This window comes from Cajanus cajan, chromosome 4, assembly GCF_000230855.2.
Source record: "Cajanus cajan strain Asha chromosome 4, NIPB_CcT2T_4, whole genome shotgun sequence".
NCBI classification, from domain to species: domain Eukaryota; kingdom Viridiplantae; phylum Streptophyta; class Magnoliopsida; order Fabales; family Fabaceae; genus Cajanus; species Cajanus cajan.
The window spans coordinates 66,245,016-66,259,488 of record NC_138520.1 but is presented as its reverse complement, the minus strand read 5'-3'; the positions used below and the strand labels follow the sequence as shown (position 1 = coordinate 66,259,488).

General features: G+C 29.4%; 1 long non-coding RNA gene across 2 annotated transcripts; it reads left to right on the top strand.

Moving 5' to 3' along the window:
• The first annotated feature begins 10,146 nt into the window (after nucleotides 1-10,146).
• On the top strand, nucleotides 10,147-14,038 carry LOC114916109 (uncharacterized). 2 transcript variants are annotated; one of them, XR_014433319.1, is made up of 7 exons: nucleotides 10,148-10,779; nucleotides 10,866-10,921; nucleotides 11,000-11,046; nucleotides 11,137-11,331; nucleotides 11,666-11,711; nucleotides 13,560-13,626; nucleotides 13,772-14,038. It is a non-coding gene; the product is annotated as an uncharacterized LOC114916109 (long non-coding RNA). The 2 variants fall into 2 exon arrangements; XR_014433318.1 differs by having other exon boundaries at nucleotides 10,147-10,779; nucleotides 10,866-11,046.
• The last annotated feature ends 435 nt before the right edge of the window (nucleotides 14,039-14,473 follow it).

Here is a 14,473-nt window from a genome sequence, read left to right as displayed (position 1 = left end):
CTAAATTCAATTCTGTCGCTAATTTTAACTAATATTTAGCGACCGAATTAAATTTCATCGCTAAAAAAGTTCAAAATTTATAATTTAGCGACTGAAATAGAGACCGAATTTAATTCCGTCGCTAAAAAAATCAAAATTTATAATTTAGCGACCAAAATAGCGACCGAATTAAATTCCATCGTTAAATTTAACTACTATTTAGCGACCGAATTCAATTCCGTCGCTAACTTTAACTATTATTTAGCGACCGAATTAAATTCTGTCGCTAAAAAAGTTCAAAATTTATAATTTAGCGACCGAAATAGAGACCGAATTTAATTCCATCGCTAAAAAAATTCAAAATTTATAATTTAGCGACCGAATTTAATTCCGTCGCTAAAAAATTAAAAATTTCTTATTTAGCGACCGAAATAGCGACCGATTTCTAGCGACGACTTATTTTGGTCGCTAAATCGGTCGCTATTTTGATTTTTCATAATCGGTCGCTAAATTAGTCGCTAAATAGCGACTGATAAATTTTGGTCGCTATTTTGCAATTTTCTAGTAGTGACATCAGTTATGTACTTATGCAGAACATGATTTTGACTCAAATCATTTGAAAATCAGCACCCCGACAACATGCATTGCAACATACAACATATAGGCAACATAGGAAACTCATTTCTATCAATAGAGACATCATCCATTCATCATGATCAGAAATTCAATATTTCATCTAATACCCCTTCAAAGGAACCCAACCCCATAAGTCATCACTTCATGGATTCAAGCAATCCCAACTAAGATAATAATGTTCAGGGCAACAAATTAACATGCAAAAGCCAAATTCAATCACAAAGCATTTCTTACCTCTTGGAGATCCAAGTATAGAAGATGAAGAAGAGAAGGAAACAAGCTTCATACAACTTTGAAGCTAAACCTCAACTTCACAAACTTTGAAACTTCATTTCAACAACTTTGGTCAGCTACAAGAAGGAAGAATGAAAGATCTCTCAGCAAGTAGAAGAAAGGAGGGTCAGAGTCCTCCAGAGAATCTCTCGCTACCTTCTCTCTAAGATTTTCTAAAACTAAAACTTATGAGGTTTTGGTTTTAAGAAAATCTTATATACTTTTTCTAAGATAATCCAACTTAACTAAGCTTACAACTTAAACTTACAACATATATCTAATAATGTTACATCTATCTTCTATTTCTCATCTCACACGATGTTAACATCTTAAGGATGTAAAAAAAATGATATTAAAATAGACTAAATTGTGCATGGACTAATAATATAAGTAAATTTTAGATAGTCATCTAGTCACAAGTGATCATAAATGATAAATATATTAATTTATATAATAATTATTTTTAAAATTATACTTATTGTAATTTCTAATCAATTGATAGTATAGATTAATTGTTTTATTATTTATGTTAATATAATGCTTGACCAACAGAAGTCACATCCTATGAGTAAAACTTTAAAATTGCAAGTAAAAATTGTTTGAAAATCAATTTTCTTTTGTTCGATCAACATACATTAATATATTCCTATAAAGAATTTATTATTATCGATGAGAGAATAATTAAATATAAAATCTGTTAATTTATATGTTTGACAAAGTAAATGTTATTTTTTTTAATTTATTCAATTAACTTTAAAAAAATTAATCAAAATAAATTATTTATAAAGAAACACATTTCATTAGTTTGTAATATTTTTTAAAAAAAAATGTACTTTTAAGCATGTAAGTTCTTGGAGTTTTTTTTTTTCTTATTTGCATTATCATACTATACTTCTTTGTTTATAATTCATATGTTCAAAAGCCTTTGGCTTCATTTAATAGTCAAGATATGATAAGATAGATAAAAACATGATATGATGAGAACAAATTTTAATATCTATAAAATGTTTGGTGTGCACCTCAAATAATATTATTATGTTATCTTATATTGTATTTAATTTAAACGAGATAGCAACTCTCTCAAAAAAAAAAATGAGGTAACAATAAATAGTGGTAATAATAATAATAAATATGATACTTAATAGTAATAATAGCAGTGATAATAATTACAAGTATGGTAGTAACATTAATGAGTTAATTATATTATTCTTCATTTTAATTAAAATTAATAATTCATTCATTATTTTTAAAAAAAATTATAACATTAGTATAAAATATTTATCATAAAATATTGACTAATTTCAATAAGAGACTATAAATCAGTACAAAATCATTATTTCTCTTCAAACGTAATATATTTCATAACTAAGATTAAGATTAAAACATCAATATTACTGCAATTCATGCGCCTTTATAAGGATATATTCTACTTCCAATAATAACTCATTTATTTACATGTATATTTAGTTGTATTTCATAACTAAACATATAAATATTACACGTGTTATTATACTAGTTATATTATATAATGTGGAATTGTTAAAATAACAAGATGATTTTTTTTTTTACCGAAGCGAAATATTCACTTAAACTTTTTCAAAAAAGCATTTTGTATATTATCAATTGAATCTATGATATCTAGCTTGAATAGTTATAAATTTATTGATACTGTTTTTATTTTTTTTTTATTTTTTTATATTGAGGTTTCAAAACCAACCCAACACCAATTTGACCAATGTATATTAGTAAAAAAGAACAGATTTAAATATATATATATATATATATATATATATATATATATATATATATATATATGATTTTACTTATGTAAAAAAAATACTTTGTTGGATATAGTTTTATTGCTTTTTCACCCCCACAACAATAAATCTTAAATTTAATTGGATCTTCATTAGAGTTAAAATTTAATTTTCTTTGAAGAAAAAAATTAGGGGTGAAATAATTATATTAACATTATTAAAATGATAGTTCAGAAATTTTGTGAAGTCATGAAAGTGTTGTATATAAGGAATTACAGAAAAAGTCCTATATTGACTAGTATTGTCTTTGAAGAATAATTTATATCAAGTTGTAATATAGATATATAAAAAAGCTAGCAAGAATGATGAAACTCACATAAATTTACATGGGACAAGTGGATCTATATTGGTGCAAATCAACTTATTAATTCCTCTATCCACGAAATATATGAATTTCTTGTAAATTTTTAAGTCCTTTTAAATATTATTTATAAATAATTTCAAAAAGTAAAAAGCTTCATGTGTCTCTGAAGGAGAAAGACAAATCAAGGAAAACTCTCTCTCTTTTTCTACTCTGAGTTTTAAATTTTTTGTTGCTAATTTTATAATTTCAGTCCTATTATGAGACATTGCTAATATATGGTAGAAAACTTTTATATAGATACTATTTATTTGTCAACAATTTTTCCTTTAAAGGTTTGAATAAACGCTATGCTACCCGAAAGATTTATTTCAAATATGAATTATGATCAACTTGCAGGATTGGTCGTAAGCTATGAGTTCATGTTAGATATAAAGCATTTAGAAAAATTCACATACTTATCAATTGTCCATTGCAAAAATCACAAAAATCATTGTTTTAAATAGACATGTCAAATAAGAAAAAAAAACACTGAAGATTCAGCCCCTTCCGACAGCAATCAGTGTCTGCAAATTGTAGATGCAGAGTAATATTTTTTTTATAATCATAACATTAGTATGCAATATATATTATAAAAACAGTGTCAAAGACAATTTGATTCAATTATCCCTAAAAGAATACTTATTAGACGTACGTATATTTATTAAGTCCAGTAACGCGGGAAAAGAATAAGATAATCAAGTCAAAACTATGTTTATATTTAAAAGTAATCATTTTGAAAATCAATCTATATATATTAAATATAAACTTTTATTTTATGTAATTGAGTTTTCTTAAAAAAAATTTAATGAAATGTTTTTAGGATATTTTTTAACTTTTTTTATATGATTTAATTTTTATTTATCATATTTATCTATAAATGTTTTTTTTTATAATTTTAAAATAAATTATCATTAATTAAAAATAATTTTATATTATAATATAAATTATTTATTATAAATATAAATTATAATTTACATATTTAAAAATATTTATTTATAAAAAATTTAATTTTAATTTATATATTTAAATATAATATTTATTTGTATATATATATATAATTTAATATAATAAATATTTAGTCTATACACATACTAAAATAATAATTATTTTATAATTATTCATATTATATATCGACTTATCCTAACAAAAGTTTTATCAGACACACATTATCTACGTAATAACTTTTTCTAGTTTTTCTATGTTATTTACGTGTACAACTTTTAGAACAATTTATACTTTCTATATAACGAGTTATTTGACTAAAAGATTACTTATGTATACTTCATATTTAGAATATAAAACATTTTTTAATTTGAACAATATCTGAATATTTTATATCTATTATCAAATATTAATTCTCTTAAAATCTATACATGTTGAGATATATTTAAAGTTTTACATCATTTAAATAAGAGAATAATCATAAGTTTATATACATACAAAGTCTCCATGATAAGAAGTCTTTTAAGTGATGACTAAAAGAAAAAGCATGAGAGTTTAAGTTTAAAATGGACAATATCTTACCAATATAAAAATATGTGTGTAGAAATTTCCAGTACTACACAACTAGTGGTATCAGGTCTACTATTTGACCAGGTGATCGACTCAACGAGTATAATAGAATTGGTAGATGAATTCTAGTATAGGATCTCTTGTATAAAAAATCTTCCTAATGGTGGGATCATATGTGAAAGAAAATCTTCTTGATAACATGAAAGGTTAGGAGATGTGTCCTGCTATTGTGAGTTAAATGATGGAGTGACAATACAAGTGCTTAGAGTATGAGTGAACTCTTTGGGCCACCATAGGATATACTTGTGGATTAGCTTCTCCGCTAAAAGAGGTAAATCATGACCTTTTATTTGAGAGGAGAATTATTAGGATACAAACACATCCTTAGAACATAAGAATGGACATGAGTTTATATACACGCATATGTCTCCATTGGTAAGAGACCTTTTGGGTGATGTTCAAAAGTAAAATCATGAGGACTTAGATCTAGAGTGGACAATATCATACCAATATGAAGACATGTGTGTGAACTCCCAAGCCTTGAATAGTGGTATCAAAGATGATGATTTCAACCAAGTGATCACCTCAAAGTCTCAAATGAGCATTTGAAAATGGGACATAGATCCCTTGTATTGAAAGTCTTTCTAATAGTGTAGAGTTCAGGTGGCATGTTCTATTGATGCGAGCTAATGGAGATGTAAGTATCTAGAGCTGGCAAGTATGGATAAAGCTCTAAAAGGCCACCATTGAATACTCGTAGATGAAAAAAAAATTGCTAAATGGAAGGTTAAACCATAATCCTTTGTTTGAGGGGATTCGTTGGATTATAAATAAAGTTCCACATCATTGGATTATGAGGAGAAATAAAGGTTTATAAAGAACATGTAATCTCCATTGGTAATAAGCCTTTTGTGTGATGACCAAAAGGAAAGTCATGAAGGCTTAGGTCCAAAGTGGACAATATCTTACCAATGTGAAGATATGTTGATACGCACTTAGCAAGTATATCAATTATCATAATAGTAAATTGAACAGAAGTCCAAGTTTTTGAATTCACAAGAACTTGAGTTATATAATTTTGGTACTAATTTAATAAATGATTTGATAAAAATGTAGGTTTTTTCAACAAGAACTATTAAATTTAGCGAGAAAATAAAATAAAATGGTAAATTATGAAGAGTTTAAACTTATGATGAGAATAGTCAGAGATTGATTCACTAACTTTCCCCATGTAAAACCTCTTAGTTTTCTATTCAATGTTGAAATTATACAGGTAATTTGATAAACTACAATTATATTTAAACCCTTATTCCTTATAAAAAGAAATTCTAGGTTGTTTAAGAAAAATCTCAATTCCTTAATAATTTTTGTTAAACAATTATACATTAAGATCGGGGACTGAAAGTTGACTGATAAAGTCTATCATAATTTCTTGGTAATAAATGTTATTAGCGTTTTGTCTAAGTCATAATTTTAAAAAGGATTTTCCAATCTCAATCAAAAATTATAAAACCGTGCATAAGTTGATTAGGCCATAACGTACAAGTGTTAAGTATACAAATAAATTGATTAAATGAATAACGACTTTATTGAATAAAAATACAAAGAAAATTACATAATTCTAGTAACTACTTTAATTTCAAAAAATAGAGACTTAGTCACTCATGACTAAGGATTATACAAAAAAAGAGGGACCTTTGAGTGATCTATGATTATAAGGATAACCTTACAAGAACTCTCTTTAACCTATCTAGAATTATGCTGAATAAAGTATTGATGGATACATAAACCTCTAGAGACACCATTTTTATAACAATTTCTTATGAACCTTTACGTCAAATATGCTCATTCAAAGTGTCCATGTAGCTCACTCTAAGTGAGTTTGTGTGTGTTTCTATGGACGCTCTTTGACTTCAATCGCGCAAAGCGTTCTTTGTGATAGTTCTAAACGAATTTTACTCGCTTAAACCCAAGTTCTGACCAAATTTAACCTGCTCTTAGCAAGTATTTTGCTTGCTTCAAGTGAGTTGATCATCATTTCCAGGTTGCTTTCTGACTTGGTTCACTTCGAGCTTTGGAGTGATCATTTTGAGCAAATTTTACGCTTTCGGTAAGTCTTTTGTGTAGCTTGTAGTTAAAGTTGTCCCTTAAGATTTGTAGCTTTCAAATTGCTCTTTTCCTGTGTTTTAATTAAATCAAAGAAAAATATTAAAAAGAGCTAATATTTAAATAATTAAATCCTAGTTAAAAATTAACTACTAATTAAGTATTTTGTGACCACAAACAAGATTTATAAGCATGAATTATATTAATAATTCTCTAACTTGAATAAAATATATATGCATATTTGGCAATTATACCATGAGAACTTAGGTCTAACGTAGACAATATTTTATTAATGTGAAGATATATGTGTATGTAAAACCCCCATGTGCACAACACCTATTATAATAATTTTTGTTTTCACTTTTGTGAACCATTATACCTTTCATTTATAAAGAAACAATAAGTAAAATAATCACTCATATTTTTCAAGTAACCACCAACAATCACTCATTCAACTTATCCTTTTCCTACTAATATATATATATATATATATATATATATATATATATATATATATATATATATGGAGAGAGAGATCACTAAAATGAGTTTTCAATTCTAAACACATAGTGGCACAACCACATAATCAAGAAAAATATAGGATAAAACAATAAACAATATCATCCCTTTTCTTATTAATTTTAGAAAATATGATCCTAGTTTTTAATGTAACATATATTGGAACAAATCTAAGTTCCACATCGACTAGAGATTAGGCAATTGAATAGTATATAAGTGGAAAGCAATTCTCACCTTACAAGTCGGTTTTGTAGGGTTGAGTTAGGCTTAAATCCACTAATCTAAGATGGTATCAGAGCTATCCTAGATTCTTAAAAATGGGTTACCCACCATTGATACATGCCTCATAAGCATGAGGGGGTGTATTGAGAAAAAAAAACTCAAGTCCCGCCAATCCTAGATCATTAAAAAGGGTCGCCTACCATTTATCCACGTATCAAACCCAATAGTACCGGATGTGAGGGGTGTATTGGGAAAAACCCAAGTCCCACATCGATTAGAGATTAGACAATTGAATAATATATAAGTGAAAAGCAACCCTCACCTTACAAGCTAATTTTGTAGGGTTGAGTTAGGCTTAAATCCACTATTCTAAGAACATGGTGATAAACGTAATGTTCTACACTTGTAGATAATCATATTATAGTGTGTAATAATTAAGTTTGTGTTCATAGAAAATTATAATTAGAAGAAGTCGACTTGTAAATTAAATTTTCATATATTGATCTTGTGAGTCTTGATTAGAGAATGTATTAAATTCAAAAAAAAAAGAGAAAAAATAGAAGTGATGCGTGTCCTAGCGGCAAAACAGGTTTGACGCGTTCCAATTTTCCACAATCCGAACGCAGCCTCTTTATGGCTCAATTTGCAGGAGACCTTTTTGTGGCTTTAACGTGACGAGCCTAACCCTTTTTGTTGTTTTCATAGTTTTCGTTGTTCAAATCTTCAAAGTCTCAAACTGTGCGTGACCATGGCTGTGGCAACTGGCAAAGGTCAAAATTTTCACACTTTGGACCCATTTTGGTGCACGTGAGGTGAAATTAATTGAGGACGACATGCATGTCTAATGTCTTCCCCTACTCACTGTTGCAGCTACCAAGTTGGCATGTAAATGCAATGGGACCATGCACGTGACAATTTCGCTTTACAACTTTTCTTTCATACGTAATTCTATATTCTCTTTTTTTTTTCCCTCAAGAATATTATTACTAGTTAAGAAATTATATATATGAGAAAGTATTATCAATACATTCTTTTTCAAATTTTTAATGCATTCCATTCTGATTTCTATTAAAGGCACTGATGAGTAAAAGTTTATACTCTTATTATGTGTATAAGGTTTAATGAGTTTCGTTGATCAACTTAATCAATCGTTATTGGTGGGGTTTAATATTCGACCGAAAACGATTACTCGAAATGTCAATTTTTTTTAGAAAAATGTTATCATTTTAATCCAAATTAACTTAATTAACTCTTATTCGTTGGAATATTGAAAATGAAAAAAAAAACAACAACTAAATAATAAGATTTTTAATAAATTAATTAATTTTATTGATTATATATAAATAAATAAATAATTGAGTTAAAATCTTAAAGGCACGACAAATTATATTAAATCAAATTTAAAATTCTGAAATTCAATTCAACATGTGGATATATTTTGAACTTTAAATTTAATAGTTAGATCCTTAAAATTTGATGTAGAACATGAATTATTAAGAGGAGTAAATCTACCAAAACACACTCTTGTGGAGTAACTGATTCTCTCATCTTTTTATTAATAAACAATATTGTGAAGAAAAAAAAAGACACTGGAATAGAGGATATTGAATAGTGTTAATAAAAAAATTCAACACTTTTCAAAACAGTGATATAGTAACATGATTGTGAGAGTGCAAACGAATAGCAAAAGATAAAGAACACAAAGTATTTTATATTAGTTCATCTCAATCACCGAAATTACGTCTAGTTCTTGTTCAAGTTTTACATACTATCTTTCACAAAAATACATGTATTTTTTCACAAGTCATTTATTGTTCAACCTAATTATTATTATTAATTTGATTTGCCTCTTCAAACAACTACCCAAGTATTCTTTGAACAACGAAACATTTATAAGCTTCAACGACCAAGTATTTTTTACAACAAAGTCTCTTAGGCTTCAAACAATAACCCAAAGCTAAAGTTGGAAAAATCAATTATTGTTTGGTCTTACTTTCAAAACATGTTATAACCTATTAGAATATAACTAACCGTATACTCTAGTGTGAGACTTGAGTTTTTTTCAATACAACCAACTTAAATACAAAGAATTTTACATAAAGAATGAATAGATTTTTACAATAGTTGTTCTCTTTTCTTTTTAAGTCTTCATGTTTCTTTATATATGAAGATAACAATTACAAAATCTTGAATTTCTCTCACAAGTTGTTTCGACTATCTTCATCATTCTTGTTTGTAGAGAGTAGTGTTTGTTAATGCATTAATTGCGAACATTAAATATATTTTATCCAATTATCCCTTCTTATCTAAGTAAAAAGATTACTTATTACCTTTAAGATACAAAAAGAAAGAAATTATTGCATGTGTTAATTATAAATGACTTTATTCGAGACATCACATACTTTGAGAGACTTTCTTGTCCTTTCTTTAACGAAAAACATGTCTCCATTCCTTATTAAAGTACAAATACTAATTAAAATTTTTATCCTTCAATCTGTTAAATAATAACTTAAACAAGGATGATTTGTTTAAGTACTAAAAAAAGACAAAAATTGAAAGACTAAAAACATATATAATCATAAGTTGACAATTGTTTGTTAATTGCTTTTAATTGTGTTAATTTTGTATTCCCTCTAGATTCATATATAAACAAAATTATCTAAATTCATACATATTAAAGAAATTAGTTAAGTCTCTTTAATTTTATTGATTTCATATAAAAATTAAATTTTACTTTCTATATATTATGGAAAGAGTAATCACATTTAATTTAAAAGATTTTTTAAATGAAAGTATTAAATATGATTAAGTTTGTTAGAATTTGCTTATATTTAAATTCAAAAATTTTAAGTACATTTTCTCTCACTACTACAAAGTTGCTGATCAATATCGTTAATTCTACATCGGTTCAGGTAGAAACGATGTAAAAAACGAAGGCAGTGGCATAATTGTAAATAAGAGGACAATGTAAAGCATATCTACATCGGTTATGGATGAGACCGATGTAGATGATGAGCATTTTACATTGTTTAGGGTGGGACCGATGTCGTTTTTGCGCGGAGATATTAATTACAAATATATCTACATTGGTTCTCTTAGGAACCGATGTAGTATTGAGGCCCATTTTCACGCTCCCGTTCGCGCCCCTTCTCCATGAGAAGAGCATTAAGCATCTTCTTAAACACCAAAACTGCACACGCCCCGCCATTGTCGTATAAGCTTAAGCCCCATCTTGTTCCGTTTGTTTGGTGACCAGCACGAGCCGTTTCCCCCCGAAGAAGTGTCTCTGGAAGCATCATCTTCTTCTGCAAAAGCTTCAGCGACATTGTTGAAACTGTGCGCGCAAGGAACCCTAAATCGTTTAAGGTTTGGGTGAGTCTCATCTGCTTTGTCCCCCTATTTTCAATTAGTTTTGGGTTTAATGATGTAAACCCTAATAGGATTCTTCCTCGTTACAGAATGCAGTTACTGTGCATAACAACACAAACAAGCTGAAGAAGCCACACAAGTAAAGGTTTGACTTCTAAGATGCCCTTAATCTACTCATCACTTGTCCCTCTATTTTGATTGTTCCTGCACTGTACATGTGAAGCCATTGGTGCCATATTGTCAGCAACGAACTCAGTTTGTACATTGCAGGTATATTCTAACCTTGGTGCATATACAAATATGTATTTCAAAATTAATATATTATCATTTATTGCCTTCCTTGTCCTTTTTGTGGTGAAGGTTCTGAATCAAGATGAAACTCCATTCCTTTACAACATTGTATTTGGGGAGGGAGTAGTAAATGATGCTACATCTATTGTTCTTTTCAATTCGGTACAATCGCTTGACTTCAGCAGCATCGATACTATTACAGCCTTGAAATTGTTGGGGACTTTCCTTTACCTCTTCTGCACTAGTACTGGCCTTGGCATACTAGTAAGTTTAACTTGCTCAATTTTGCATGTGCTTCTTTGAAAGACTTTTTAGACCAGACTTCAGGGAGGAAAAACTGAACCATAGTGAGAAATCCTTTATTTTGGATATAAGGATGCATATTCAGATGTGCTTCCTATGGTTATATTTTCTTCTTTTGAAGTCAGCTGTTTTATTATACAAAGTTGAACATCAAATTTGCTCCATGAAAGCATTACAGAGACATAATCCAATTACTAAATCTATTACTTGCTTGCAAACCAAATTTTAAATTACTAATTGTTGGGAGTGGAGATGCAGTTCTATTCTGACATGCCATATATGATGACCTTTTCAGGTTGGCCTTTTGAGTGCTTATATTATAAAACACTTTACCTTGGAAGGTAGGAATTTCCTTTGCTTGTATAAGTTACTATCAATATACTCGACTACTAAACCAATCAAATAGATATCTTCCTGAAGTGTTAATAGGTGTCCCATCAAGTTGGTAGAATAATGTACTTCTTCAATGCTATCAAATTTGGAAGCTTGGATAAACTAGGATAACTTTGAAATGTTAATAATTAACTAACAACAAACACTAGTGCAAAAAAGGCTTTTTACGTCGGCTATTTTAAGCTTTTTACGTCAGAAAAGCTTCTGACGTAAAAGCGAGAGACGTAAATTTACGTCAGCGTTCTGGACCGACGTAAATTTACGTCAGAGATGGGCAAACACCGACATAAAAAGTTGCAAGAACCCAAAAAAAAATTACGCTGGAATGGGCCGTTCTGCAAGGAGAACGGCCCGTTCTACAAGGAGACCGGCCCGTTCTGCAAGAAGAACGGCCCGTTCTGCAAGAAGAACGGCCCGTTCTGCAAGTAGAACGACCCATTCTGAAAGTAGAACGGCCCGTTCTCCTTGTAGAACGGCCCGTTTTGCAAGTAGAACGGCCCATTCTACTGAGAATCGTGTCCCTAACTTGAACGTATTCAAGATCTAGAAAGAACGCTCTCCTGAGAGTTGTGTCATACTCTGCTCCTGTCTACAGCCAAAGATAAACATTAGGATACCATGTAATTTGGTGAATAAAGAAAATAGAAAAGCATGGAGCGCTCCCAACCATGACGTGCGAAGCATGGAGAACGGGAAGGAAATCTGGTGAAGAACGGGAAGAATGGAGAGGCGCGAGAAGAATGCATATGCTACGTGTTGGTTATCGATCTCGAACACAACTAATCTTCAAATTTGAAAAGAATGTATTTTTACGGGAAGTGAAGAGAAAAATGGAGAGGCGCGAGAAGAATGGAGAGGCGCTACATTAAATAGATTCAAAAAACTATTTTACGTCGGAGGAGAAAGGATCCGACGTAAATTCAAAAATCTACGTCGATTGTAGCTGAGGTCCGACGTAGATTTTTGAATTTACGTCGGACCCTTTCTCCCCCGACGTAAAAAAATTTGCATTATTTACAAAAATGCCACCGCGTCGTTTTTACGTCGGGTTTGCTGTGGTCCAACGTGAAAATACAGACGTAAAAAGCCTCTTTTGTACTAGTGAAAGTTACGAAAATGGTGTGATTGTTCAAGAAAATTCTGGCAACTTGAATTAGATAAACAAGGTTAAGACATTGCATAGATCCTTCTAGTTTACTAATCTCTCAAATATGGTTCTTTTAATTCTAAAATCTTGAATTGCCAATTGAGTCTCTACCAGATTTCGGTGTTGAAGCTGTTAAGTGTTGCTAAACATTATGGTTTCTTTGAGATTTTGGATAATATACAGAATTTTTATATAAAAAAAACACCAATGTGTTAGTCCATGTAGCATCTCCAATAGTGCATTTAAAGTGAAGGTTCTCAACTCACTTTTGATAGGTTTTATCATGCTATATCAGATTTAAGAACTTTAACAACTTTTTTCTTCAATGATACAATGATCTAAGAACTTGAAATAAGTCTCGGTGTCTCACATATTATTTCACAATGTTTTTGAATCCTAAGAACTGGTTACTTGTATTACAACCAGTTCTTGTGATGGGAAGGGAAGTCATGTCAGCCTCCTCAATAATAAGCCTGAATGAGAACCAGTTCTTAAACTTAAGAACCTCGCAAGAACTGGTGTATGGATCTATTTAAAAAGTTATTGAAACTATAGAGATTTATAGAATAATATAATAGAGTTACAAATATGACTTGTATGCCTTGTGGATGTTGTGCGATTCGCCTCACTTAGTGCCTTTCATTTACAGGCATTCTACTAATCGTGAAGTTGCACTTATGATGTTGATGGCATATTTATCATATATCATTGTTGAGGTACAGAAACACCATCGACAAAATGAATTGTAGTTGAATCTTATTATTAATTAAGATGCCCTTTTGCTTTCCATGTTTATTGTCAATTGATGTAATCATATCATTTTTTGCAAAAGTCTGAACGTTGTTGCTGCAAAACTTTCAGGCCAGAATTTGAACAACCAAGAAACCAACTGAAGCAAGCCGCTGGAAGTAGGAAGATTAAAAAAGGTACAGGCTCTGAAGGTGGTTTGCCAAAAATTGAAACCATTAAGTCATTTATTTTCCATAACTACACATATATTAAACTTGATGGTGTCCTAAAAATATCAGTTAGGTGAATAAGTTGCAAGCATCATTTAAAAGATCATTCATAGCATCCATGATATTGACTATAGTTAATAATTATAAAACATGGTTGTTTTTAAATAAATTTCTCATTTTTTGTCAAATTTTGGTTTTTTAATTTGATAGATAAATTAATTTATATATGAATATAGTTTTAACTACATATCATTATTGATTCACATCACAAATTGTTGCCTCTCTAACAATTTTTCCTGGTTCCGTCCCTTCCTACATGACCAAAAAAGTTATAATATTTAAAGTATTAATTGTAATTTTCCAACATAAAAAATATATTATAGTTAGGATTATTATAAGGCTAAGTTATCTTATCGATCATCAGTTGCTGGTTTCAGAAGTTATATCCCAGTTGCATTCTTTTTGACTTTTTTAAACAACTTGCATGCTTTTTAATATCAACTGAGATGTATTGAGCAACTATGTTTATTTTAAATCGTTTATTTCATTTTCTAAGAAAAAGGAAGCTCATATTCTCTTATATCCTTTCGTTGTTTCTTCCACT